The sequence below is a fragment of the Phocoena sinus genome, chromosome 1 (assembly GCF_008692025.1).
Source record: "Phocoena sinus isolate mPhoSin1 chromosome 1, mPhoSin1.pri, whole genome shotgun sequence".
NCBI lineage: Eukaryota > Metazoa > Chordata > Mammalia > Artiodactyla > Phocoenidae > Phocoena > Phocoena sinus.
In genome coordinates this window covers 102,948,462-102,973,642 of record NC_045763.1, presented here as the reverse complement: position 1 = coordinate 102,973,642, position 25,181 = coordinate 102,948,462, and the positions used below count along the sequence as shown (strand labels likewise).

The window sequence follows — 25,181 nt, the reverse complement described above, 5'->3', positions numbered from 1 at the left end:
TCCCCAAGGTTACACTAAATCACAGTAATTGCTATTTACTTCCTCTCAGATTCAGTTATTAACAAGCAATTCATGTCCTGAAAGCACGAGAAATCCCCAAATCCTTAAATGTTCTGGGGCTGATAAAGGCATAATCTGGTATTTGGCCTAGAATTGCCTTTCCCTCACCCCCTCCCTAGCCCCAACTCCACCTGCTCATCCACAGAGGGAGCCAAAGGCTTCCTGGAGAGCAATTCCTGCAGAGCCCTGCTCACCCTGAGAGCCTTGCAGAGGGCAACTGCAGCCTCTAGTTTTCTCTGCGATGCTCTGAACTAATTCAAAATCTTCACTGGGAGGAGCAAAGGGTTAGGAGTCTGGGGAGAGTGACACACAGTTAACTGCTGGCAGTAATCACCTGAGAATGTTCCGCCAGTGACTCATACCTGGTGTGGGAAATGGAGCTAGGAGGTATTCACTGTTCCAACACTGCGAGTAACCCTAGGGGAAAGGCAAGAGAAGGATTCTCTCCAACTGAGGGATTCACCCCAAGTATGTGTTCCTAGGAAGACGGATGTGAACGTTCTAGGTTTACAGGGGCTGTCCCGCAGTGCAGAAGCTAACATAGCCCTGAATCAATGGCATATTTCTGATTTGCATCCTGGCTCCTTCACTAACTAGCTCCTTCACCTCTGGAAAGCTATTCGATCTCTTCCTATGTCTTTGATCTTTTCTGATGCGTAAAATGGAGCTAATCACTTGTCACATAGGGTTTTTGCAAGAATTAAATGAAATAGTGCAAAGGTCTTTTCAAGTAGTAAGTACTATTAGATTATAACTACGATTGTTTGGGGAACTTGTGGTGAGTCCTGCTTCACAGCCTGTACTCTTTTGTTTGATAAATTTGGCTTAGTTTATATAAAGTTTTCTTAAGTAAATCTTGAGACCAAACAATTTCCTGCTAGAAGAAAACTTGCTTTGTTTAAAAGAGGTGCGACAGCCATATTGGAGAGGCACCGATATTGTTTAAAAGAAATGGATGACACAGAATCCCTCAGAGTCCCCAAAGACTTCAACAATGCTCCTCTGTCTGGGAAGCAGGACTGGGGGCAGGGACCCCCGAGGGGAGAAGGGCTAAGGTTCAGGAGAGTGTGGGTGTACAGAGACCACGGCTCCTGAACAGAGAGCATCGCTCTAAGGCATCTTTCTGGCTAAAGAACAATCGCTGTGACCATGATTGAGGGGTCTGCCACCCTCACACAGTGTCCCTTGGTCACCTGGTCCCTTGCTGCTGCTACTGAATGAAGCAGTGGCCTGGACAGAGCCAGCCAGTCACTTCTCAGGAGGGATGAGGAACACAGGGAGCGACACAAGCTCCTCATTATCCCTTAGCTGCCCTCTCCCACCTTGATGGTCCTCCAAGACCTTGAAGCATATTTAGGTGTAGAGAGGTGATAAGCGCGTGACAGCATGGTGGCAGTGGATGGTCATCACTGTTCTACAGCTCACCGTACATGCTTCCTCTTGGACGGCCCTCATCCAGAAAATGGAAACAGGTGGGAAAACAGACAAAAAATATGATGTGAGACTCTGGGGAAGGAATGACCAGGAGGAAGTAAGAGCTGTTCTTTCCCACAAGGACCAACAAGAAATTAGCAAAATAGAACATTCTTGAATGAAAGAAGCAATCAATCTATGAATCAATTAATTGCAATTATTCCAGCTGGTTTGCTTCAATAGGTTGATACCAGAGGCATCAACGGAGAAGAGCAAAAGAGAGCCAGTGTGGAGGTTCTAGGGATCTATCTGGGCTTGTCTTAGACCCGCTTCAGCCCCAGAACAGGAGTCACAGTGTTTGAACATTTGAAAAGTCCCACAGTGGAAACCCCTCCAAGAAAAGACCCTGTTGAGCCTTTTGGCTCCAGGGAAACATATGCCAGAATTACTTCCTGCACCACCCCATGTCCAACAAATACACAAATGTGTTTTGTTCTGTGAAACTGGCTCATATAAATGACATGAGCTAACCTTACCACATCCAGAAACGTTTGAAAAAACATAAAAATCACAGTTGGCCCTGGACCAACTCTAATCGCTCAGAATGTTTAATCCCAGGCTTTTCACCCGCTTGTGGGTAACGAGGGTATTTGCCAGCAGAAGCCCTCTCCTTGTGACTGAATTCGTCACCCTCCTACCCCCCTGCTCGTGACACCACCTCCCACGGTCCCCCTTCGGGCCTCATAGACTGAAAGCTCCACAAACACTTTTTTACTCTTTCTTTCCATTATTCCTGATCCCAACGACATTATATCCTGCTATTCCTTCCTTTGAAGAACATTTACATTTGCTGTTGGTTTTCATCTATGTGGCTATAACCCCAGCCCAGGCCCTCATCCCCCTGCATCTGTTTTATGGCCCTCCTGCTACCCACGTCTTCCCTCCTACACTGGCTGCAGGACGGGGTCTTTTCTCATGCTATATGCTGCCATGTCATGTCAGTGACTCCCATCCCTACCAAGTCTTGTCTTCCCTTAATCACATTGAATTCATGGTAAGGGGGATCTGTTCCATCACCAAAGGGTTGAACCTGAAGCCCTCCATCCCTGCCTGGCGGAGACTTCCCAATGTTTATGGCTAGCTCAAGGTCTACTTCTATTGTGACGCTTTCCCCACTTCCCCTAGTAATAAAAGTTTTGTGTTACTTTGCTCATTCCTTTAATACCTATCACATCTCATCCTCTAAGCAGTAATTATAAAGCTAAATTATTAGCTATTCATCCATCTTACTCAACCCTCTTCCTTGCAGTTCCCTGCACAGAGCCTTACAGCAGTAAACTCTGGATAACGGTACTCGTGCTTACCCCTACTCCTTCTGATCCTCTCTGCCTATTTACATCCTACCTACCCTTCAAGTCTTGCCTCTATTTCTAAACTTCTGCATGGGATTCTGAAGCACAAAGTCCTGCCATACCAATTTCATCTTCTAGGACAAGATTATTCTAGACTAACATATTAGGGAATCTGACCTGGTAATGAACATGACTGCAGCAAAGTAGATGAGCATTTCAAGATAGCTTCATGAACAAGCATAGAGAAACGAGGGGTAGGTACTAGAATTACTAGCTAAATAGTAAAATTAGGACAATTATGACTAATTGGACTACCATATCCAAAGGATGTAGGTCTCCACCCTATGCTTAAATTTTCCGACAAATATTTATCGAGCTCCATATTTTTATTAATGGCTTAAATTAAGGTGTACAAGGCATGCTTGATACATAAGTGAGGAATAGCAAATAACAACTGTCCAAATACAGGAATGGGGGTGGGGGAGTCAGCCATGCTTTATCAGCAATAGGTTTGAAAAATATCTAAGAGTTTTGACTGATACTAAACTCCATATGTCATAATAGAAGGACAGAAGAAGGAAGAAAGGAAGGGGGTAGGAAAGAAAGAAGAGGGAAAGAGAAAGAAGAGGAAAAAAATAAATGATTTTGGGTGATATAAACAGAAGTTGAACAGTGCCTTCCAAATCTTCATGGCACATGAGGGAGGCTAATGTGTGATACTTTAGCAAATAGCTCTGTGGTCAAATAAAATTGGGAAACACTGGGTTAGATAAAGGTAAACAGGACTACTCAGATCCTTTAGTACTCTAATGTGCACTTTGAAATCGCCAAGAGGGAGGACAAATCTGCAGGATTGCCCAAAGATATTTGACTGAAACTAACTGACTTCCCACTCCTGACCTCAGAGAATCATGTCCCAGGAGCCGGGATGAATGGAACTCACTTTGGGAAGTATGACTTATAGCAAAGGAATCCAGCTCCCTGGGCTGATCAGAGCCTAATCTAAAGTGTGGCATGCAGCTCTGGGCACCTCAAAGGAAGAGGAAGAGAGTCAGTCGGACAGGATTAGTAACAGCAGTCAGGTTGGCACAAATATTCAAAACCATAATATCTGAGGAATGTTGGAAAATTTGACATGTTTAGCCTGGGGAAGAGCTGACTTGGTAGGAGTATGAGATGATAACAGAAGGTTGAGGGCTTGATAATTGTAATTAAATATGTGAAGAGTTGTCCAATAAGGAAGGAATTAGACTTGTTCGTGTGTGACCTCAAAAGAGAAAACTAGGACCAATGGTTGGAGCCCTCTGGGATCACACAGTTTCCTTTATCCATACTCCTTTTGGCTAAAATTCTGATGCAATATTTATTGACCAGCTAGGAGTACCATATTCAAGAGTTTCCAATTCCCTTGTTTTTCATTCTTTTTTGCCCAACAACAGGAATTGAGTCATGAGGGATCAAACAGGGCACTCAAATCCTACCTGAGGTAGTTTGAAAAGAGTTGAATCCATGAGTGGGTCCCAGCCAAGACCTTAAGGGGAAGCTAAGAGTCAAGCAAAGAAGAACAAAGAGCAACCCCAAGTCCAAGGACAGGAGACAGTAAACAGCAGCCAAGGTCAAGAGTCAGGCCCAGGCAGAAAGAACACTGTAATGGGAACAGGTCAAGGACCTGGTCTGGGATCACTGCTGTAAACAGCAGCTCATCTGTAGGGAATCAGCATATGAGATATCAGGCTGGCATAAAGATGCTGGATGGCAAGGGGTCTCAAAGAGCCAAGCTGGATAGCAGTAAGGAGTCTTTCTTAGGCTGTCCCAAGTAGATCATCTACCACAGATAATAAGCAGTTAAGTGACACATACAAAACACCAATATTTGAATAAATTCCAAGAGCCTCTTTCATTTATTCTTCTTAGACTAATATTTTAAGAATCTTTCCATTACTTTGAGTTTCTTCAGCACTTGTACTAACTGGTCCAAGCTCCTTGTTTTACAGACGAGAAGACAGAAGCCCAGAGAGGGGCAATGATTTGCAATAGTGACATATCCTGATAGATTATGGAAGGGCAGGGCTTGAACTAAGGTCCTCTGGATTGCCATTCCATTCTTCTCCCTTTGCATCTACCATGGTGCCCAATACAATGATCAACTCCCAGTCTCTGCCCCATAAATGCTGGTTGAAGTAAATTAAGTAGGCACCAGTGCGTCAAGGGCTAATGTTTACTTCTGTGTTTAAGTACTTCTCTACTTAAGTAATATTAAGTAGGAAGACTAAGGAACAAATGTGGCTCCTGCTCTGAATGTAGGCTGATGTCCCTATTTGGTATGGGGGACTGAAGAGCCCCTAACTTTGGCATACTCCTCGTAAGAATGCTGGCCTGAGCTCTAAGTGCTGACCCAAGGAAGACCCTGTGAGCCCAGATACACCACATCAGATTCTGAGGTGATGCTGAAGAAGGGCTCTGGGGAGTCTTTGTCCCAGGCTACCTATAAATAAAGTGTAATTTTAAGTTGAAATATGGACTATGGGTTTTTCCTTGCCTGGCATTTGAGAACTCCCCCTGGGCCCCCAGAGTCGTACTGCCAGAAAAGGCCATTAATTCCCACAGTTTGGGGGTAGTGCTGCTTGTCAACCAAGGCTCATAAAATTTCAAACAGAAATCCTTCCAAACCCAGGAAGATCAACCTCGTTGACAAGAAACACATGGGCAGAGCCAACACATGGAATGCATTTTGCTCTGAACAGCTTCTTTTGATGCTGTTTCTAAAGGCTGAGACCACAGCTCTCTGCACCTTCATGGCAAGTGTTTCTTGTTTCTCTAGGCCTTGGCATCTTGTTAGAGCTCCTACTCTCTGGGACTGTTGATTCTCAATACCTTCGTTGTGCCACAGAAGTGGCCTCTGGCCCTTTGGGCATGAACACATTACACACTGTCACTGTTTCAACCAGACTGTTTCCTCCACAACAGACACAGACTCAGAGCTACAAGCATGGGCCCTCAGCTGTAAGGCAGACAGCCTGATATGGAATGCTCATCCTTGCTTGTACTGAGGACCATTTTTCTGCTTGTTGCACTTCCCTAAATAAGCCTGTGATGTATGATTTCTTCACTGGAGTCTCAACAGCACCCTGGCAGTTCCCATCATCCTTATCTATTCTACTAGCTCTCCCCCAGCTGCCATTACTGCTCTCATTACTGAGTAGCGTATCCGTGGATAGCCCGTTCCAGGCTCTGGACCACGTCCACCAGTCCCTTCCTCCCCACCCTCAAGCATTCTGTACATATATCTCCCAACCTGGAATGCTCTGCCTCCTCCACATCCCCTTTCTTCTATCTCAATCAATTAATCCTCTAGGAAACCTTCCCAAGTTGACCCCTCCTAGCCCAGATCATTGCCTTTCTCCTCTCATTTTTAGCCCTCTAATCTACTAGCCACATTGCAGTGACTTATGTGCAAGTAGATGAAGTTTTGGGGCATGTTATCCACATTTATCTTCTAAAACTTTCTTCTGTTTTACTGTAGTTAATCAGTGTGTGTGGATGGATAATAGATGAAAGGATGGATAGATGGATGGATGGATGGATGGATGGATGGATAAATGGGTTAAAGAAATAAACAGTGACTTCCACCAAACCCTGGACCTTGTCTAACCCTAAATTCCTACATTTGGTACAAGAATCTTAAGCACAGTACTCACAAAAGTACTAAAGAAAAGGTACTTTTCTCTGGTCATGAGGCCAGTCACTTTTTCTATGATAGGGAACTGCCAACCTCAAGGTCCAAATCATAAAGTCTATTCTGTTCTGAGCAAAGCAATCAGAGGGCCTGGACCTGGGTTACCACCTTCAGTAAAAACAAGGAGACCCCCCTCCTTGACTAACCCCTCTTCTCCCTGAAGTCACCAGCTGCTCTCAGGTACCCACCAATAGCCATCAAAAGCCTCCTGTCTCAGTTAGTTCAAAATATCATAAACTAGGTGGTGTATAAACAACAGAAATTTATTTTTCACAGTTCTAGAGGCTGGGAACTCCAAGATCAAGGCAGCAGCAGATTCAATGTCTGGAGCGAGCCCTCTTCCTAATTCATAGATGGTTGTGTTCTCACTATGTCCTCACACGGTGGAAGGGACTAGGGATTTCTGTGGAATTTCTTTTATAAGGGCACTAATCCCATTCATGAGGGCTCTACTCTCATGACCTAATCATCTCCCAAAGGCCCCACCTCCTAATGAAACCCTAACAGGCCCTATGGGGCTCTGAGGCACAGAGGCTTTTTGTCCCCCATTTCCTGTAGGCAAGACTCCAGCCTCCATGACCTCCCCTGAGTTCCAAAGGGCAGATTCAAACCGTTGCAAATCAAGCGAGGAGCAGCCAGGAAACCACCTGAGGCAAGATTAAAGGGACCAGAGAAGCTCACCAAGATTAGGAGACCACCTGAGACCCTGCACACACCCTAATCTTGTCAGCAACCCCACTCTTCTGAAACTCCGCAGAAGAATGTAAGACTGTTACTGCGTTGATCCTTATCACATACCCCTGACGGCAAGACCCGCCTATAAGACCTCCCTATTACCCAAAGAGGGGCGCACAGTTCTTGAGCACTAGCCTGCTGTGTTCCCCGCTTTGCCTGGCAAAGAATAAAGCCACCCTTTCTTTCTCCTCCAAAACTCTGTCTCCGTATCTTATTTCGGCATTGGTGCCCAGGGAGCCAAGATTCTGGCAGCAAATTCTGGGGGCTCCTCCAGGATCAACTCGTAGGCATGTGGCCGCACAGGGCCCCTCAGCTTGATCAGATGCTTGGGGATTTCTCTCCATGCCAGTGTCCCCAGGGAGAGCAGAGGGCTGGAGGATTTCTCTGAAGCCAGGTCACCAGGGTTTCCCTGCCGTGGGCCATGCCCTGATCACACCCAGCCTGCCATCTCGACTGTGGGACTCCGAGGTTGCAGTGGAGAATGGGGGACAGGTTGCCCTAGCAGCTGCCAAGGCTTTCCTTGCCTGAGGACACCTTCTTTTTCCCTTCCCTGCATCAGCCCGGACTTTCACTTTGAGGAGACATTAACTCTTGGAGGATCAGAAAGAGGTCATTTGGTTCGTCGTGATACACCCGCTAGCAATTTGGTAAGTCCTCCGGAGTGCACACCAGGATCTTTTTGACTTTGTCCATTTGGGGAACTTCGGTTCCAATGTGGGGAACTTCAGTTCCAATGTGGGGAACTTCAGTTCCAATTTGGGGAACTCTCCCTGTGAAGGGAAATTCCATTTGTAAGGTGCCACTTTAGACAAAGGTCACAGGTCTAGTGGGACTGGGAAGTCACATTTGTGGCATTTTTGCCATTTGGCTTTTGATTTCTGGGCATCTCTTTGCCTTTTGTTTTAACTTGAGTGTTACTTCCAGCTGGTGAGGTTTTGGTTTGGTTTGGTTTGGTTACTTTGGTTTGAGCACACAGACATCTGGTACTAACTGCTTGAGCTAAAATGGGAAGTGCTTCCTCTAAGGTTCCATCCCCACCTGGGAGCCCCTTCAGAAAAATTTTGAATGACTGGTCGACCTATAGCTATGATCCAATGACAAAAAGGCCTAAAAGTGGGTCTCTTACAATTAGATCTTTATTGCTACAGGATGGGAAAATGGATGGACAGAGGTTTCCTTATGTCCAGGACTTTCTCCTATAATCAAAAGCCAGGGGAATCAGAAAAACTCTCCTGTCTCAGGGGTGAACTAAGCTTCCCCCAATTCTGCAAGTTTCCTTACTCCTTCAGATTCTTCTGAACATACTAAGACCCCCACCTCCCCAAAGGGACAATCCCTGCTGGAACAACATTTTATCAGCCAGTCTGCCCTTGTTATCAGGGCCAATTTGAGCACTATCTGGTCTAAATTTTAGCTATGAACTATGACCACAGAAAAGGAAAGGTGATTTCTGACAGTGTGGCCACAATATTCTTTAGACTCTGGAGAAAACTGGTTAGATAAAACTTTATTGAAATTGCAAATTCAATTATTTTTGCATGTGTAATTAGAGAAAGCTAGCTTGTTAAAATACTTTTTTTTTTTCAGAATTCTGACTCTGAGGGAACAAGTCCTACTAGGAGAACATGGTTTCTCTCCTGTACCTTGAGACCATGGCTGTCAGGAATACTTATCTAGACCACCCCTAATTCCTGAGACTTAGGGGGGAAAAAAAAAAGAGGAAGAAGGCTTTTAAAATTTTTTCTTATTCCAACTGTTTATAAACTAGTGAGTTTTATATTGTGATATCTGATTCATGATTAAGTTTGTAAAATGAAGCTATGAGATCTCCTGCTGTGTCTGTCTGGATATATGTACGTCTCAGTATATGTCTTTGGATATTATTGCTGAGGTTAATTTATAAATGAGCTCTATTAAATTGGCTTAAAGAAAAGTGCTTAAAGTAAGCACTTACAAATCAAAAGATTCTAAATACATGAGAAATTAAGCTAAATAAATTTTAGGCTGATGTGAACTGGGAAATATTCAGTATTAGATTAACACCTGGTATTAATGTTTAAGTTTGTTGATCTAATTAATATACATGTCTTCAGAGTCATCAACATTAATACTTTCACTGCACCTAGGTTTCATATGAGTTAAATAAGACCTTATTATATCTGTTGCAAATTTGTCAGCAAGGAAAGTAACTCAACGTGAAGAAACTTTTAAGGAAAGAAAATGCAAATGAGATGAGCTTTTAGATAAACTCTATTAATAATAATTATACTTTAGGAATGTCTATCTAAAATAGATTCTGGTAACTTGAAATTCTAGAGTTGTGCTAAACTAAGTTAAGTGATGGAAGTTTATTGAACAGCTAGGTCATTCCCAAATAAAATAAGATACTGAAACATTAATTACTGAACATTGGCTTCCTTTTACAGAGAAACAAAAGGTATTTAGAACTTTTTTTTTTTTTTTTTTTTTCCGGTACGCGGGCCTCTCACCGCTGTGGCCTCTCCCGTCGCGGAGCACAGGCTCCGGACGCGCAGGCTCAGCGGCCACGGCCCACGGGCCCAGCCACTCCGCAGCATGCGGGATCCTCCCGGACCGGGGCACGAACCCACGTCCCCTGCATCGGCAGGCGGACTCTCAACCACTGCGCCACCAGGGAAGCCCCTAGAACTATTAATGAATATGTCTGGTGCCACGTTCTCTAAAGAAAGCAAATGTTTTTAGAAATATCACTGGTATTTATGTTCACCAATCTACAGAATGCTGATGTAAAGGACCGTTCATAATTGCTTACTTCTTAGTTTTCACAAGAAATTAAGGTTTTAAGAGCTGAGGATTCCAATTTAAACATGTAATTAAAGCTAATAGAAATAATAAAGGAAACATTTCAGTATACAGTAGGAAAGTAGGATGTATGTTTTCAATAAAGAAAGGATGAGGGATGGAATTGCATTTTACTAAGGGAAAGGGAAGTAGGTCTGACTTACAGCTGGCTGATTCTGAATGGGGAAATAAAGTGATGGATACAAAAAGTGATAGAAAAGTTTGTCAAAGTGGACCCCGAGAAAAGAGTTTTGTGCATGGTCGAGACTAAGGTTAAAATAAATTTAATTGAGTAAATGAATTTTAAAAGTAAGCAGGTGCAAAACTTGGATTTGTTTTTTCTCTCTCTTAAGAGGACAAGATTTCTTAAAATGTTGAACTGCCTACAATAACAGATTTCAAGTTTCTTTACCTTTTAAGTGATCTGTTCTGTAATTGCCTTTGAAATCTTTTATTGTTACTTTGGCTGAGTGAATAACACTGTTTCACAGTGACCTGTGACTCTATATGACTGAGTGTTCTAAACCCTTTTGATATTTCCTTTTTTTTGACAAAACTTCCCAAATAAAATTATAATGAAGTTTCTTCAACCACTAGTTAACTTTGGGATGCTTCAAACGGCCCCTGAAACATCCCAGAAAGAGATATTTAACTAAGGTTCATTTGGTATGTTAAATTACATGGGAAGTATTGTCAAGTAATAAATCTTCTTAGGTTATATGGTATGGTAAATTTTTACTAATATAGATATTCTAGAAATTGTATGGAATTCCTAAAGATCTGACATGTCCTGGTAAAATGTTGTCAGTCATAATTCTAGTTATTATCTTAAAGTGTTGTATGTCACAGCAGTAACCAAGTTACTTTGTCAATTGCACTGTAAGCAGATTTTAAACATGCCTTCTTAAGTCTTTTGTCATTATAGACACTTATGGTTTTACTCTAATGCCTTTGCAAAAATGCTTCCTCTTCAAGAAGACTTAGAGAAAGGACCTTTGGATTAATACAAGTTTCTGACTTTCAGACCATAATGTTGAACTGGAGATTGGAAACTCTTAGGTTCCCAGCAGCTTTATCAGATGAATTAGGAAGGCTAACTAACAGATCAGATGTCCCAAGACCTGCAACCAGGGGATTATGCATGCTGGAAAAGACATAATTTAAAGGACTATCTCCAACGTGGACAGAAGGACCCTTATTAGAGAAGACTGCTGACCTCAGACTCACCTTCAAACAATGCTCAAACAAAGAAGAAACTACACTCATACCAGGATGAGAAGAAGACAACATCAGAAGCAGACAGCTTACCCTAGAGGCTGGACCTGATTTGTATGATCATTTATAATGTTTTCTTGACTTCTTGGACTTTTGCATATAAATAGAATATTTTTCTATCATGGACATGATCCTATGCTAGTTTTAAAAAATCAGTCCAGTTTTTGGGTTTGTGGCCAATTACCTGTGTCTAGTACTTCTGGATTACCTTGGTGGATTTCTCCATTCCAAGGCTCTAACTGGATAGCCCTTAGGAAATTTATTTTAGAAGAAAGAAGGTTCAGTCCTGTTCAGGCTACTCTTGATATTACTAGATGGGATCCCCTCACCTAGCCAATTAATAATACTTGTTCCGACTCTGGCCATAAATATTAATTTTCCTCTATTACTCAGGCTCAATCAGGGCAACAAGCAAAATTTCAGCCAAAGAATAAAACCTCCCACAACTATGGGATGGATTTATGTAGTTCACACCAAACTATGCTAATTTAAGTTTAAAGGCTCCTCTATGTTGAGAACAATTAAATTGTACTAAGGATAATCAGTCTAGTAACGTTAGGATATTAGGCTGTGTGCCTTATGGACAGCACCATTATATCATTTCCCTTAAAGATAAGGGTTGATACAGAACAGACTAAGTCAGATGACCTCAGATATACCAGGCTGCACCTAATGGAAGTTCTTGACATATATTCTTATTTATGATTTTACTAATCTGCTAGCTATATATTTGTTTTTTTTACATTGTCTGTTTTACAAAATTGTTGTTTCTTGCATTACCAAATGTGTGACTAAGCCTCTGATAAAATGATGATGTACAGTTCCGTATGAGATCAATGATTGTAATAGTGTAACTCTAGATATGGGAAGAAGCAACAACAGGGAATATTTTCCTGGGCCATAAGAGATTAGTGAGACAGGTGGTCTGGAGACTTCTGGCACTATTAATGACGCCTAGTCCAATAATAATAGCACATTGAGTGGCTTATCAGTGAAATCTTCGCCAGACCACAGAATAAGCATTCCTAGCACCGTGGGATGAAATGGTCATGAAATGTGCCCCCAAACTATGGTCAAATTTATGACCCTGAAGGGGCCCTGCCAACTGAAAGTTGGCACTTGCCATCTGCCTCTGCAAGGATTAAGTCAATGGCCACTGTGGCCATTGACCTTCAACACCCGCAGAAAGGAGTTCAGGGTGGAGATCAGGAATGAGGCACTCTGTGCTCTGGGGAAAAACTGGCAGAACAGGCCCTCAGATAGTTAGATACTTTCAGGAGAAGATTTTATGAGCCCAAATTCTTGCATTTTCCCATAACTAGAAAAGCAGTGAAATCATTAATGGTGACATCTGCTTTAACACTGAGGAGGGGAATGCATTTGAAAGTCAAAATGGAATAACTATGGTAAAACTAGGTGACCACTGTGGATGTGATCTCAGACACATTCATTCCTGTATTGCTGCAAACTTGAATTTTCTAAGCTATATCAGACTCCACAAGGTTTTAAAAATTCCCCCACCCTCTTCAATGAGATTTTGGCTGAAGATCTGAGAGGATTATGCCTGGATCAAGGTTGAATAAAAGCCTTTACAGCCAGAAAAAGCATTGCAAGTGACAAAAACCCTTCTTAATGACATTATTAAGAAAACTTTCACCAAGCTACGCTGGAAAAGTCATCTAAAATGGGACAAGGTCTTTACAATTGCTATGTTCAGTTGTTAACCGCTATGCCTGAGTTTGTGTTCCACAGGTGTCCCCCTTGCTCCCCCTCAAAGCAGGAGACTGGGTGCTACTGAAAGTATGAAAAAGAGCAATGACCTGAGCAGCAGCCTGAAGAAAAATGGAAGGGATCCTACAACATTCTTCTCTAAAATTGGATGGAGTAAAACCGTGGGTACGTCACACCAGAGCAAGAAAATTACCAGAGACTGACCAGCCAAGCCTGCCTACAGCCAGCGAGCAGACTCCTGAGAAGCAGGCATTTCACCCTTTGAGAAACTTTATTTGTTACAACAGGCTGAATGAAAGTTCTGTTTTCTTATCCTTTCTCATACCTTATTCATACACTGATTCTTTCGATAATTCTAACTGCTAGATATGTGGTCAGCTTCCTATTTCTGGGTCTTCAGGATTGCCTTGATGGTTTTTCCCCATACAGGAAACGGTTTGGAAACAACTGTCTCTGAAGTGCCTGTTCCAGACTGAACTTCAGACCTATTCTGAATTCCTAAGGAAATGAGCTTTACTCTGTCCACTACAGTTCTAGTTGTCACTCTTCTTACCTCTAACTGGGTCTATTGCACCAAAATGGCAGAACAAGGGATTGAGATCTTAATCATATAAGACTTGGATCCAGGACTTGAAACTCAAATATTTCTGATTTGGTATCTATTCCCCCAAATTTAGGCAGGACTATGCCCCATCTCAGCAAGAAGTAGTTAGAGCGGTCGTCATCCCATTCCCTGAGAGATTTGGAGAAAGATAAAACCGAAATGGGGATTAAAACCAAGTCCCCCTAAAACCGAGTCCCTCTGCCGAGTTTATGATTAACATCTCCATCCAAAATGATTGTTCCCTTTTTCGTCCACCATTTGTTCTCCTCAAGATTGAGGAGTATCAAAGAAAAGGGAGGAATGAAACCGAGCGGGGCCCTATGGGGCTCCCAGGCATGGAGGCCTTTTTGTCCCCCATTTCTTGTAGGCAAGACTCCAGCCTCCATGACCTTCCCTGAGTTCCAAAGGGCAGATTCAAACAGTTGCAAATCAAGGGAGGAGCATCCAGGAAACCACCTGAGGCAAGATTAAAGGGACCAGAGAAGCTCACCAAGATTAGGAGACCACCTGAGACCCTGCACACACCCTAATCTTGTCAGCAACCCCACTCTTTTGAAACTCTGCAGAAGAAAGAAGCGTGCAAGACTGTTACTGCATTGACCCTTATCACATACCCCTGACCACTGAGCCCTGCCTATAAGACCTCCCTATTCCCCAGGGAGGGAGGCACAGTTCTTGAGGCGCTAGCCTGCTGTGTTCCCCGCTTTGCCTGGCAAAGAATAAAGCCACCCTTTCTTTCTCCTCCAAAACTCTGTCTCCGTATCTCATTTCGGCATCCGTGTACAGGGAGCCAAGATTTTGGTAGCACTAATACTGCCTGAAGGTGGGGGACAGTGTCAGAAATTCTACATATGAATTTCCAAGGGACACAAACACTCAAACCATGGCATCTCCCATGCTTCATTTTGCCTTTTTTTTTTTTTCTGTATATCTAACAGCAACCAAATGTGTTCATTTTAAAGATTTTTCTGTCAGCATTTTTTAAGAATGAAGAAGAGTGGAGGTATGGAGAAGTTAAACATCAGACATAAGCCATCTAACCACAGAAGAGAGCAGAGAATTTTTTAAAAGGAAAAAAAAAGCCCCTGCCCAGAGGGCTTGTGGTGTCGATTAGACACGTGGAGGGAGCACCACAAGACAGGGCAGGCACTCAGGGAGACAGGTGGCAGCCAAGGATAACTGTCTTTGTTCCTGGCCAGGCCAGCCTGTCACCTGCCACCTTGGAGGCAGCTCAGTGGAAGGCTCCAGAGAGAGATTAGAGAGAGGACAGAGTGGGATGAATTACTTCCAATAATAAGTGGAAATGAAGAATGGCTGAGAGGGGCCCAGACACTTGGCTTCTGACTCCTGTCCTCTCATATTCCTGTGCATGAGAGGGAGACATGAAGAATACCAATGAAGCTGCTCCCCAACCTTCACAAGACTAAGAGGAAAAGGCAGACCTGAGAGCCAAACAGAGGGTGTCTAGGATTTGACACTGGCATTGCTAAATATCATATGTGTATATGTAGGAGTGTGTGTATGTGTATGTGTGTGTGTGTATGTGTATTTACTGTTCCAAGGTTAGTTTCTTCTTCTAACATATGTTATTGTGCTGAACCCTTGTGTGCAGGTGACATCTTCCAGCCTCACCCATGCCATAACCCTGCAGCATTCTCTATTCATAAATTCCAGGGCTAGAGCCCAAAGACATCTCAGTCCGACACATCTTGTCACATTGAAATAAAAGCAAAATTAAAACCTAGACATTGTGGAATGCCTCATAAAGCTCCCCCGACACACAACCCAGGCTCAGATTTCCCAGCGTAAGACTGCTGCTCCTAAGACAACCCTCTTAATAGGCATGTGGAATATGAAGGTCAAGAAGGACAGATTTTAATCCTTTTATTACAAGAAATTACATCAGTTCAAGGCATGATATTGAAGGAGAGTGTCCTGAGCAAAGCTGATGAAAGGTGGCAAAGTCTGTCCAATGTGGGATTCAACCCTGGTTCACCAAGGATGCAGCTGGGACTTGCATCCTGTGAATGCTCCCCTCTGTCCCTGGATCGGCAATCTCATAAACTAAGAAAAAAAAGGGGGGGGGGGTGGTTCTGTGAGCACTCAGGTCCTGATCCTTGAGTTTACCTGACTACTTCATTCCTTTTTAAGATAGTCAGCTCGGTTTACTAAATGGCAACTCGCCCAGTTACACGGCAGTAAATTAAAGTGTTAGTTGGAATTGAGTTTTCGCATTGTTCCCTTTCTTCAGTGATTTCAAAACTTGTGGAGGACGAGTATTTTAGACTGTGCCAGCCAGAGGAAGGGAAAAGAGATTCACAAGGTTTGACAGTTCTGATGAATTAATAGTTGAAACATCACAGGCTGACTCTTCAGGAGCCATGGAGATAGCCAGGACCCAGAGAGAGGCAAAAGCCTTTCTTGGAGAGGAAGGACTCTACCTGGTTGGTAAGAGGGTGACAGCTTTCAGCCCCTTCCAAGCTCCACCTATGGCATAGAGGGTAGGAAGTGCTAAGACAGGGGGAAAGAAAATGGCCTCCCTGTTGGTGCCTGGGTCTTGAGTGCTGACCTCCAGAGCTGAGGCTGGACTTGACACTAGTTGCTGAACTACTGGGGTGAAAACAAGATAGAGGCACCTTGAGCCTGCAGTTCATTTCTCTTCATCCCCCGCTGTGAATGGGGAAAGTTTGGGACAAGCCCTGATGTGTGCAATAAAAGCTGTCTTTCTGGATTTGCAAGTAGATTAATGAGGTTGAGTTTTATAGAAAACATATTTCAAACACATTAGCCACAGGCCAAACATCTCCTTGGAAGAATTTTATTTTTAGAAGAGACTTAAGAGTACTTTCTTTACAGTACCTGATACTAAAATCAATCCCTGTGATTACTTGGAACTCTATTTACTGTAAACCTTCCAGGACAAGAAAGGCTTTGACAAATTCACCCCAGAGTGGGGTGGCATGCTCCACTAATCTCACTCACGAAAACTGGGAGTGGAGAGGGTGGGAAGCAGCCCTGCAGTTACACTCGGCCGTCTCCTGCTTTTCAAGTTGTCTGACAGAAACTGCCAGATCGGAGAACCAAGTTCCTATTTGGATTTGACACAGTCTTGGGCATGTCACAACTTTTCTAAGTCTCAATTTTCCTATTTATATAAGAAAGAATTGCAAGGATTTCCCTGGTGGCGCAGTGGTTAAGAATCCGCCTGCCAATGCAGGGGACACGGTTTCGAGCCCTGGTCTGGGAAGATCCCACATTCCACGGAGCAACTAAGCCTGTGTGCCACAACTACTGAGCCTGTGCTCTAGAGCCCGCGAGCCACAAGTACTGAGCCCGCGTGCCACAACTACTGAAGACCGTGCACCTAGAGCCCATGCTCTGCAACAAGAGAAGCCACTGCAATGAGAAGCCTGCGCACCGCAACGAAGAGTAGCCCCTGCTCCCTGCAACTAGAGAAAGCCTGCGCACAGCAATGAGAACCAATGCAGCCAAAATAAAAATAATAAATTTAAAAAAATAAACAAATAAACTGGTACTAACCTGTAGAATCTCTGTGGGGAGAGAAACTTCCTTAAAAAAAAAAAAAAGAAAGAATTGCAAAAACCATTTCCTTCCTAGCCCAGGAATTGCTTTCAGAACTATGAAAGCACACCTGAGATTCCCTCAGCTTTGCTAAGGAACATACCTACTGGCACAAATTTGAGTCAAATCATGTCTGGAAGTTTTACATTTAAAGTGGAAACATTTTCAGGATTGTTGTTTCAATCCCTCCAACAAACCTATGAGGCAGGTAACATAGATGAGAGTTTGAGACTTAGAGAGCTTATGTATTTTTCTCAGTCCCAGAGCTATTAGGTGATAAACTAGTACCGTTCATTTATTTCTACTGCAGCAATTCCCCATCACCTTTTCTAGCTGATTTCCGTGACCAGTTGCAGAGAATTTACCTGTCTCAAAAGTCTAGGACTGAATCATAGTTGTAATAGTTGCTACCAACTGAGGCTCTACTATGAGCCATGTATTTGGACAGTTACATTCACTAACTCAAACCCTCACAGCAACCCTGCAAGTAGGTGGTATTGTACTCATTTTATAGATCAGTAAGGCTAGAATCATTTAAATATAAATGATGGGGTAACGATTCAGATCTTTGCTGTGCCACCTTCCACTCCACGATTAGGAGAGAAAGAATTCCATCAGGGAACTCTGGAAAGTCTAATGACCTTCCCAATATCACTAGACTCCTGGGGACTTCAACTCAAGGTGCTCTTACCAGGGCCAAGTCTTTAAAACTCACCCAAATCTATATGCTGTTGGCTGTGGAACATCCAGAAGGTATGGTAACTATATCAGTCTACTATGTAAAATTCCTACCTGAGAGGGAAAACTCACTCATGTTCTGGGGAAATCCAGAATTTATTAACCTTCCACCTCAGACTACAGCACATCATGGCCATTTATGAAAAAGCAATTATTTATATGTCTACAAAATATATCATCCTCTCCATGAGATAATAATCTCTGGGGGAGCAAGAGCCCATAGGTTGTACTTTGTGTCTGCCTTGCCCACAAAGAATGTAAAGCAGATACTCCATAAATACAACCAGCCCAGTGGGTAGGCGGGTGGCTAGGTTGAATGACTGGGCTGCAAGAAAGTTTAGGGGAGACTTCAGCTTACCCTGAGACTTCAGCTAAAAAATAAAAAAGATAAAAATAAGAAAGTGGGGGGCATGGAACTACATTAAAGAGAGCCCAAGTAAGCAAGGTACAGACCATTTTAAAAGGTCAGAGAATTCAATCCCACACTCAACTCAGAAGGGATAAAGTTAGCACTGTGCAAAACAGTGTAAAAAGTAAACAATGTAAAAGCAAGAGGATTTTTCCCCTTCAGAAGTCCAGCAAAATTGCGGCACCACAAAATATGTCTTATTCTAAGTAGCAAGTAGCAAGCATGCAGTCCCAGGGGGTGTGACAACCCTGTTATTAAGTCAGGGCTCATAAAATACATACTCCTGTGGGGACTTTTGCCAAAGGTCTCACAAGTCCATCTGAGCTTTTGCTTCTGGAAGGTTCCCTTCCCAGGAATATATCCATAAATTAATCATTATAATCATCAGCCACCTCCAGGACAGGGCTTATCATGCAGGGTGGGGGGGTGGTGTTAGGAACGTACTTTACATATAGAAGAAAGACCCTTCCCTCCCTAGAGCACCCAGAGAACTAAGAAGAATGGAAGCTTAACCACGAGTTTACATTGTGTTCGATTTTTAAAGAATCCTCAAGTGCAGTAAACACTTCATTCATTACCCATAGGTAACTTCGTTATTTTACAAATTTTCCACCTCATTTGCCATCACTGGGTGACATCCCCCCGTGTCCAAAAATGGTGCAGGGTATCCTAGCACCTAACATTAGTCAGTGAGGATCCAGGGAATGCTTCTGCATTTTAATATCAGCTAAAGCAAGCATAATACAGTTAAACCTGGTATTCTCCTTCCCTCCCCCATCCCCGCTCACTCTACACACACACACATGCACGCACCCACGCACGCGTGCGCGCGCGCACACACACACACACACACACACACACACATTCCAGAGCTAATTACATGTGATTTGGGGGGTTTTCCAGAGCTAGAGATTATCCACCTCACTGTTTCCCTAGGGTCAACTGCATTGTGACACATTTTACCATTCTGCTTAAAGAAGCAGGTCTGACATCTCATCCTGTGGCTCTTTAGAAAAGGGAAAACAGCGGGAATTTCACACAACCGGACCTGACCCTCAGCAGCACAAATCTGGGATGTGTTAGGGATGAGAAAACAGCTCCACATCTGCATGGCGACTTCCGTTCTCCGAGCTCCGGATGGACCAGAGACTTCACTGGGGCCTCACTAGTAAACCAGGGTTCCATCCAGCCTGTCAGCCCAGGCCCCCAGGCGACTCCTCCTGACCACAGGAGGCCTCCCTGGCCTTTTGTTCTAAAGGCAGTTTGGACCACATCCCTTCAGCATTTCAGACTCCGCTGTTCCCAGCCCAAATCCGAGCTAATAATCCAATCTCCATCTGTTTCCCTGCTCTGAAAAATTTTAAATGGGAGATGCGTTGCTCTTTATTTCCTGTCTCACTCTCCCCACTGATTTTTAAACAGTTTGGCACTTCCACCCTCAGTGAAGGATGCCCTTCACTGACTCATGGAGCCATAATAAGTGACCGCACAAACTCCAATCGGGGTGCTGAGCTGAACAGCGCGGTCTCCACTCAGAGTGCAGTCTAACCAGTCAAGATGCAATCTACTGCATCCGGAGGTGGATGCATTCTGACCCCTAGGGGGAGAGGGCTCCTCGTGCAACTGGCTCTATTCCCCCCTCTACCTTGTACTTTCTCCTTCCCTTGAGAATTCAGCCTCTGATGTTCTGTGCTAAGGAAAGGACAAGCACAATCCCCTGTTCCCAAAGCTGCTAATCACAAACAGCAGGGAAGATGGAGACGTCGCCCTCCACATTTGTGGGAGACAAATGTGCACACACATAGCTCCGCTCTTGTTCCTGGAAGGCAGCGTTCTTTTTAGGCTTGAATTCCCAAAGGAAGTGGCTATTTTGAACCAGCCTGGGGGATATGAAGATAGCTGACCATTCTTGTTGTCCAAAAAGAGAGAATATCCAGAAGGTGAGGGACCGTCTGTGGCTGGTTTAACTACATTCTTTAAGTTTTAGGTCGAAGTTGATTCTCTTCCCATACGATTTCCATAATGTTCCTTTTCTTTATTTTTCCATGAAAAACTATCCTCCTATACTTTCCTATTTGTGACTGTCAAGGGATTTTTGTTTGTTTTGTTTTTTTATCTTTTTTTTAACATCTTTATTGGAGTATAATTGCTTTACAACGGAGTGTTAGTTTCTGCTTTATAACAAAGTGAATCAGTTATACATATACATATGTTCCCATATCTCTTCCCTCTTGCGTCTCCCTCCCTCCCACCCTCCCTATGCCACCCCTCTAGGTGGTCACAAAGCACCGAGCTGATCTCCCTGTGCTATGTGGCTGCTTCCCACTAGCTATCTATTTTACATTTGGTAGTGTATATATGTCCATGTCACTCTCTCACTTTGTCCCAGCTTACCCTTCCCCCTCCCCATGTCCTCAAGTCCATTCTCTAGTAGGTCTGTGTCTTTACTGAGGATAAAAAACACAGAAGCCCCTCCAGGCATGTTATTAGTGCCCAATAAGCTGAAACTTGAAACAAAACTGTAAAATTAAGTTTTTCTCCAACACTCAACACTTCTCCCGCCCCCAACAGGCACACACACTTTGCTTGCTTCTGTCACCACCTTGATACCCTCCTGAGGCTTCCTGGCAGCCTTGGGCATGGGACAGTGGCCTGCCCACCCACCCCCGTCCTGCAGTTGCCTGAGCTCCAAGTTCACCCCTTCCCCCATCACTTAATCTCTCAAAGTCATTCAAACAGATGTGTTAATGGACGATAATGGAAAATAACAATAACAACACTTTACAAATGTATGGAATAAAATACTGTTCAAAGCACTGAACAGTTTTCAAGGCTTTTACATTAAATCATTTCACTTGATAATGTTTCTTACATTGGCCCATTGGTTAGATAGGACAGAAATTTTCGTCTCCGTTTTATGGAAGAGGAAATTGAGATCCTTAGCATTTAAATGTCTGGACCAAAGTCACAGCGGTGGAAGGACGAGGGTTGGGACTAGATCCTAATGTTCAGGAACCTTGTTCCCATGCTATGGCTGGATGGTTGCTCTTTCAGCCTGTGTGTCTCCTTTTGAAAAAGAACAGCTAAAGTAGGCAATGTCGTTATTGTTTCACAAGGCAGAGACACGCTAGAACCGCTGGGGGTACTTGTTCATAGCGCAGATTCCTGGGCACCACCCCAGACCTACTGAATCTGAAGCTGAGAGTGGGGACTAGGAATCTATAATTTAGTTCATTTCTAGAATGATTCTTATACACACTAATGTCTGAGAACCTTTTTTTTTTAAGTCAAAGAGCTAGATTTCTAAGGGTGAAATTTCAGCCTTTAGAGAAAGGTTAAAGGACTATATGAGAAACTCTTTATGTTGAATGCCATTAATGCTTTCTGAGCACACATCTACTACTCTGTGGTCTGCACATCCCAGAATACCAAGACTCTGCCGAAGTACTGTTCCCCACCTTCCCCTCCACCCCAAGGCTATTCTGCCCCAGCCTGGAGCACCCACCGCAATTTGGAGAGGGGGCCATGTCCTGTGCTTTTTTCTCTTTTCTGTCCTCAGTCTCCATGTTCTGTTGCGCTTGATGCTGTTAAGTATAAACTCAGAAAGGAGAAGAAAGAATAAAAGAGTATTAGGAAAACACTCTCGTCTTCCTTCCAAGAACAGTTTTCTCCACCATTATGGAAGAATAATACGTTATTGTCAAGGATCAAATCCCCATTGTGACTACATTTATGTAAAATTCCAAAGCATCTGGATAATTGATTGACTTTTTCTCTTTTCATTTGACTGTGCAGCATTGTGTACAACCAGCCCGTGTGTTCCCCCATGGGAACCGCTGTGGATATAAATCCATCCCTCAGCTCTTTAATTAAAGTTGCAAAAACATCAAGAGGGTCTCACCCTTGTAAACATAAGGAGCCTTTCCAGGAAATAGCTCTGCCTCTTGTGTTAACAGATGTCATGGGCAGTTGGGTGGGAGAGTGTTGTTTTAAAATTCTCAATCTGCCTTGCAAGAGTTTTTTCCTTAGATGGTTCCTGGACAGGATCACACTTTTCTCTTTTCAACTTTCACATCACCTCATGCAGCTTTTCTGCCCCTCCTCACAGCTGTGGTCTGAACGTCTGTGTCCCCACCCAAGATTCATACATTGAAATCCTATCCCTCAAGATGAATGGGAGGTGATTAGGTCAGGAGACCCCAGAGACAACACTTGCACCTTCCACCATGTGAAGGCAAAGCAAAAAGTCCGCAGTCTGCAATCTGGAAGAGGGCCTTCACCGGAACTCGACCATGCTGGCACCCTGATCTTGGACTTCCATCCTCCAGAACTGTGAAAATGAATTTCTATTGTGTATAAGCTTCCCAGTCCCAGTGCTATTTTGTTATTGCAACCAGAACAGACTAAGACACTCACCCTGAACACTTACCATGTGGACCAGAAATAACCCAAACACCAATTCCTTAGACCTCTGATGGCCATCATCTGCCATGGCTGATTTCCCCGGATTGGGCCACGTTCTCGTTATTTCCCTCCTGAGAGAGTGAGCAGCTCTGTAGTACCACAATACTGGATGCATCTCCCTGACTTTAAATATCTGGGTGAAAAGCAGAAAATCTTTTCAGAAAATCATCATGGTAACAAGGTTCCAGACACCAAAACAAATTTTTTTTAACCCAGATTCTTTGGGGGTTATTGGTTTCAATGTCTCTTTGCATGCTGCTTCGCCAACAACAAGCAGCCTTCCAGGTAAGTGTTCTTCTGTTCCAAGAAAGGATGGCAAAAAGCTACTATAAGGAAGAACTGAGTGCCTTCATCCCAGCAGGGGAGCAAGTCAGAACTAGAGGAGAGCTAGGAGAATACTTCACAGAAGCAGCAGGGTGAGGAGACAATGTACAGGAGGTTGGGGGTCAGAGATTTTGAAATCTTGAAGATAAGCAATTCTGAGTTCAGCCACCATGCAGCAATCAGTCCCAAGATATGGTTGATAAGCAACTAAAGAGAACAGAGATAAAGTTCATTGGAACTGACTCTATCAAGGAATGGAGCTGGGAGGGCAGAGATGCCTCCACCTGGATGCCAAAGTCCCTGGGATAATCAGCACATACCAACCTGTGCTCAAATCATGGAGAACAGCTAAGATTGTCCACCAGATGTCAAATGATGAAAACAGCAAAGCAGTAAATGAGGCAGTAGGAGAGGGTTGGCCTTCCAAAGAAGTGCTATACTCAGAAGATGGTGGAACAATGGTCTAGAAGCAGAGGAGATGCAAGAGTTATGGCAGCCAACCTCATGGTTTGGACACCCACTGGGAGAAAAGTGGTGCCTCTGGGATTTCCTCACCCTCCTCCCCATTATTTCCAACCCATCCCACTCCTGTATCCTACCACCCAAGAGATTCTGGCAAAGCTCTCAATCCTTGCCCCTATGCTTCAGGATCCACCTCTGTGTGCCGGCTACACAAAGACCAGAGCAGCAATCACTCCAGAGCCCAAAGCTCTGTTCAATCAGCATCCAGCAGAAGGTGAGTGGGAACACGAGTGTGACTCCATCCAAGGACAGCACCACAGGGAGGAGACAGGCCCCCAAGTGAATATAGTCTGAACCTCTCACATCTTAGAGCAAAAGTTCAGTAGCAGAGAGTCTGAGAGGTAGAGGAGGGGTGAGTTCAGAGAGAGAAATGGTGCTCATGTAAAGAGAAACCCTTGCACTCACGCTGCTCTTAGGCATGAATGAGCCTCCAAAAGCCCAGGCTGAATGTAGCATGACTGATACCCAATGAATTGGTATCATGGGAAGCAGAAGAAAGAGCACTGGACTGAGAGTCTGAAAACTGAATTCTAGACCTGACCACCACTAATTTCTGGTGTGACCCTAGGCAGGTCATTTAACATCTTTGGGCCTTAGTTTCCTCATATGTAACAGAGAGGGGCTAGGTTGGATGATCTCTAAGGTTTCCTCTAGCTCTGACGTCCAATCACATTTGGCTCAGGGAGGAGGGAGCTGAGGGAAGCACAGAGGCCCTAGATGATAGGGTATTACTGCCAAAATCACCCTTTCCTCTCCCTCCTGTTCTCTCACTGACATGCCCTTTATTATCTTGTTGTTGTTGATGTAGTGTTTTTCCCACAGAGATTTGTGGGATTGGACAGCAGAGCACACACAGAGCACATAGGAAAGGAGAGGAGAGTGGCAGTAGGAAAGGCGGGTAAGGGCTTCTCTAGGAATTCCCAAGCCACTGCCCTCCAGGGCTGCAGGCTGAGGAGGTGGTCTTCCAGACTGGGACTCTGAGAAGGTGAAGGTCTCTCAACATCCTCACCCCCTCCACACCCTGCAACCTTCTCACCTATGTTCCTGGCTCCAGTACCAGGTCACTCGTCATTGTTCTCCATCATATCCTGCTTTTTTTCCAAACTTCTCTGGGAGTCTGGCTCATTCCTGGAAAGGTCAAGGAGCTGAGTTGGTAGGATCTGTAAATCACAGTATGCTTCTGGAAACAAATGGGCTTTGCTACACAGCAAAACATGGCAAAATTTAGTAATTTAAAGCAACAATCATTTTATTTGCTCCAATTCTGTGGGTCAGCTAGGTGGTTCTTCTGATCTGGGATGGCTTGTCTGTGGCTAGATGGTCTAGGATATTATATTTCTGCCCAACAGAAATATAATATAAATCATGTCTATAATTTGAAATTTTCTAGAAGCCACATTTTAAAGACTTACACAG

The 25,181-nt window shown here is 43.8% G+C and overlaps 1 long non-coding RNA gene across 1 annotated transcript in view; it reads right to left on the bottom strand.

Moving 5' to 3' along the window:
• Nucleotides 1-24,896, bottom strand: part of LOC116754505 — a 61,756-nt gene extending 36,860 nt beyond the window's left edge. The window contains exons 1-2 of the long non-coding RNA XR_004350061.1: nucleotides 24,802-24,896; nucleotides 21,961-23,052 (exon numbers count right to left, since the gene is read on the bottom strand). This is a non-coding gene — a long non-coding RNA (uncharacterized LOC116754505). The remainder of the gene's footprint in view (nucleotides 1-21,960; nucleotides 23,053-24,801) is intronic.
• Nucleotides 24,897-25,181: the final 285 nt, after the last annotated feature.